Source organism: Oryzias melastigma, linkage group LG7 (genome assembly GCF_002922805.2).
Source record: "Oryzias melastigma strain HK-1 linkage group LG7, ASM292280v2, whole genome shotgun sequence".
NCBI classification, from domain to species: Eukaryota; Metazoa; Chordata; class Actinopteri; order Beloniformes; family Adrianichthyidae; genus Oryzias; species Oryzias melastigma.
The window spans coordinates 10820064-10824886 of NC_050518.1; the positions used below are offsets into that span (position 1 = coordinate 10820064).

The 4823-nt window shown below is 38.5% G+C and overlaps 1 protein-coding gene and 1 long non-coding RNA gene across 3 annotated transcripts in view; both read left to right on the top strand.

The window, feature by feature from the left end:
• Positions 1-4823, top strand: part of LOC112159864 (deoxynucleoside triphosphate triphosphohydrolase SAMHD1-like) — a 64936-nt gene that overhangs the window by 33490 nt on the left and 26623 nt on the right. The window lies entirely within an intron of this gene.
• On the top strand, positions 1605-4801 carry LOC112159706. Its single transcript, XR_002921527.2, has 3 exons — positions 1605-1725; positions 1847-1993; positions 3804-4801. It is a non-coding gene; the product is annotated as an uncharacterized LOC112159706 (long non-coding RNA).

Here is a 4823-nt window from a genome sequence, read left to right on the forward strand (position 1 = left end):
TCTTGTGGTCCAGGAGGGAGACAAACATCAGTTTTTGTGATCGATCAAGGTCTGTGTCTGGAAAATAATATTGTCGGTAGTGCGCGCTAGGATTTTGCGCTGCACCTCTTCGTGCGCTTGGAGCGCCCGCGGTGCGTTCAGGGGCCTCGTAGATTTCAGCTTCACTCCCGCTCAACGGAGTCACGGAACTCCTTTACCCGTGCCAGACAAAACTGTGCTATAACTTTACCCAAAAATTGGACAATGAGACCAGCAATGTGATCGGCTCGCTTTCCACTGGTAACATCTTCAAACCCGACACGCCTCCTCAATACCTGTGTCCGGCACATAACGCTGCGCTGCGTTACTCGCGTCTGTCGTCTCATCCACCATAACAGACACAAACAGGGCTTTAATAACTTCCCTTCTGATCTCCTCCGATCGCACTGATCAGGTTGTTTTGTCCACCAAACACGTAATTAGTGGACAGGTGGAAGTCTAAATCTGTGTCACTCTCCGTGATGACTTTCCTCTGTTTGTGGATCCAGCACTTTCATCGCTAACCCGAAATGAAGGTACCGCTCGTAGTTAGGACTGAAAGTGACGTTCAAATCCTTCTCCCGGTTGTGACAGGCTTGCTAGCTTCAGAGTTGCCCGACTTTGCTTAACAATGCCTAGCTTTTCTTGAAAAGTCTGTCTGGAAAATGGCTTTGGCAGTAAAGCTATTAAATCCACTCGATATATTTGCTGGTGCAGCTCGCTGAGTCGCTACAGATTCAGTTTGCCAGCTCTGCCTTGTACACTCTCCGACTATCCAATCAAAGCGCGTGAAAATGCTGACGTTTCCGTGCGCCTGCTAGAAGGCCTTGGTGTCGCCTACCCCAAATCTGATTGGTTGAAGCAACAATTTGACAATTATTTTATGCTACAGGGCCCCCTTGAACTGATTGTGAAGCCCTCCAGGCAGATTTCTTTGACCCTAGCAACAAATGGTGCTGCAATGTGATTGGTTAATGCTTAAATAGGAAAATACACGTCTGGAAGCAGCGCAGCCAGGGAGACAGCAATGAAAGGACGAAGACAGAGCATTTGGAATTATAGAATACGTATTCACGGAAATAAATAATAATTAATATCAGTCTGTGATTCAGATATTTTTAGGCCAGCAGAGAAGGCCTTGCAGGCCCTGACGGCCCGCCACTGTCCAAACCACGTTTTTCTGGGGCATTTCTGTGAAACGTAACGTCTTCGGTTCACTTTCTCTTGTTTCTACAATCCATACATGTTTGTATTCTGACAAACTGCTGTCATGCACAGACTGTATATATGTCAAAGTCAGACTTTCACACTTTAATTTGGAGGAAAAAAATGAAATTATTACAGTCAATTATAATAATTCACATTCAAAATTGTACTTAATTCCATATTTTGCAAATGTTTTAAAATATCTGAATACTGAAATATTTCGTCATGTTTTCAATACCATACGCAACAGAAAGACTTGGTTCTTTCTGTACAGTGTTTAAAAAAATGACTCAAGCAATAATTGCAATAAAAACGATTGATTCATACAAGATTGTTCACCTTCAGAATATTTTTTTTACTGTTTGTAAATACAGGTTTCTTATAATTTACTTTTAGCCAATCACCTACAGTTATGGCAAAGAGGACAAAGATCCCATTAAATATACATATTTCTACAGCAAGAAAAACCCACAGAGCGGATTTACCATTCCCAGGAATAAGGTCAGCACTTTACTACAAATGTAAAAATTTGTTTGTTTGTTTTTTTGCATCCATTTGTGTTTAAAACAAGTATCACTAGCAAACAAGTATTACTAAGAAATCAAAATGTTTATTCTGTCAGGTGTCCAACTTCCTCCCTGAGTGTTTTTTGGAACAAACCATCAGGCTTTACTGGAAGAATAAAGATGAAAAACATGAGCATTCTAAAAAACGTAAGGATTCTATCATCAAGAAGTTCGGGGACTGGTGCAAGGTCAACAAATTTGAGGTAAGGATGAGGTCAGCAATGCTGCTAAAGATGTTTTAAGAGAAATAGACAGGACAATCAAAAGAAATGCACAGGTAACTCCGATAAGGTCTAATGGAAAAAATATACCTAACTAGTATACTAGTGTCTATAGTAGGGACCACAGTAAAAAAAAACAGAGTAGTAGATGAGAAAGACCCCAAGGTGGTGACTTTTTTTAGGATCATGCAAACTAGGGCTCGTGTTGGGCTCTGGTCTTTTATTCGGGAGAAGATTGAGCTGAACAACATGAAGAAATAAACAAATTATGATAGTAACCATATTTATTAAAGCTTCACATTCAACAATTTAGGTTATACAGAGAATTTTTTTACTATCAGCGCACCAGAACAAACCAATGTCTCTCTTAAGGAGCTAACATGGAGTGGCCCAGAATGATCCAAGTTTCTCCTTTTTGTTCTCAAGGGGCTAGCTACGTCCCTTAGTAAGTCCCCCTGCGTAGATCAGTAATCAATGTGTTTAAACTCTACTGCAGATGCAGGGTCTGATTCTAATTGGTTTATCAGAAGTATAATGTGAACTGCAGTGGTGTATCTGGAGCTGGATGCAGAAGGGCATTAGGGAGGGGTCACAATGTCAATCTTTGTTCACTAAAAGTTAACACAAATGTACAAAGATACATGACTTTAGTCAACTCTTCTGAGTTTATAGGAATTTTTGACCATTCTTCCAAAAGAACGTTGGTCAGGTCACACACTGATGTTGGTGGAGAAGGCTTGACTCCCAGTCCAATCTTCAGATGGAACGCTAATGTTCTCCAGTTCTCCATTAGCTGCTATTGCTAGGTGATGCTAGCAGGCTTGCTACTGTGGGTCATGTTCAACAATTGATCCTGACTTGACGTGGCGCTGTTTCCTCAGTGATTGGTTCAGCCTCTCTTGTGTCTATTTAAACAAACGTAAATCGTGAGAGAGACATTTTCTATCAAAAAGTTCTATTGCGATATACATCATTATTGTTTTATTGCCTAGCCCAGGGTTGTCAAACTCAATCACACAGGGGGGGTCAAAATCCAAAACATGCCATAGGTTGCGGGCCAAACAGGATGAACATTTATTGAACACACTAAGACTATCCATCCATCCATCCATCTTCTTAACCGCTTCTTCCCTTTTTTGGGGTCGCGGGGTACCGGAGCCTATCCCGGCTACTGATGGGCGAAGGCGGGGTACACCCTGGACAGGTCGCCAGTCCGTCGCAGGGCCACAATCACACACACATTCACTCTCACATCCACACCTAGGGGAGATTTAGAGTCACCAATTAACCTATGAACACTAAGACTACATTTTTGAAACTTGAAAAGCTTTTTAACATAAATATGAATAAAAACAGGCAGGAATATTATTCCAAAATAAATCAACTTAAACCTTAAACAGTTTCCAATATTTTACTCTCTATAAAAATGTGTTTTGTCAAAATTAGACAAGTTAGAAATAAAAAAAAACAAAAAACAAACAACAACAAAAAAACATTGGGTTATTAAAAACAATGCATTTACATGATCTGGAGGGCCGGACCCCTCCCCGGGCCTTGCTTTTGACACATGTGGCTTAGTCCTTATAAAAAAATTTTGTTTGCTGCAAACATTTAACTTTAGTTGCTTTAATTTCAACTTCTGGCTGACAGTGGATTTACAGTAAATAAGATGAAAATACAGAAAATTAAAACTTAAGAATCATTAAAGCTTGGTTATCAGACTTTTTATGATCAAAGGGATTGCATATAATGTAGATTACTACTTCTTTTTTTATCTTTCTTGAAATACAAGGTGGACATTTTCAATGACAGTGACAACAAGCGTCGTCAGCCTGCTCAAGATGAAGCAGATTCATCTACATCGGGTTCCACGCACGGAAAGTCAAAAAGACAAAGACAGTAAAGACAAAGACATAAAGATGCACTTATAATCATCAACTTGACCTTTAACAAGCTTAAAATCATGTTCTTCAAATTAAATATTAAAAAATTGTTTGAAAGTGCTTCATTTATATGCCATTTTGCTGAAATCTCCTGAATGTGCCACTTGTGTACTGATATACTGTCAGGGAGGTATCAGGATGACCCAGATGCAGGACAAGACAACAAGCCAGAGTGAATGAACCAAAAATGTTTAGCAAAAAGTGCCACTCAAAACTCAAAAGAGACCTAAACCAGTGGAGAGACAAAACCACTTAATTAAACCTTAAAACAAATTAACTTAAAGTGCAGGCAGCTGTGTGCCAATCCATGGAGAGCCAACAGGAAGGAGGCGGAGCCCTCCAGGAAAAGCCACAGCCAACCTGCACAGGAAAAGAACACAAGAATGAGTAAAAAGAACTTAACAGAACTGACAGACTGTAACATATAACTGTAACAATATACTGCGTCTTAATTTTTACTTTATTATTATAATGCCTCTAAAGGTTTGTTAAGGGAAATAATGCCTTTTAATGATTATTTTCATATAAAGTAGTAAAACATTTCAATTTCATTTTACTTGTTTTTGTGGGTAATTTTCCTGTATATTTTAGAATCAGAAATCTATACTTTGATGTTACTTTTTAATTATAGTAACATCAAAGTATATATTGTGTATAGGTGATTAATCAGTTTATAAACTGATTAATCACCTATCCAGTTGGTGAGGGGAAAATACTTATCTTAAATATATTCTTGTAATCAGTGTATGTAACAGAAATATTTAATATATAATGTTTTTATTTAAATGATTAATTGTTCAGATGACTTATTGGAAATTGTTTGTTTAAAAGAAAATGAATAAAGTTTTCCTTCCTGTTTTTTTTTTGTC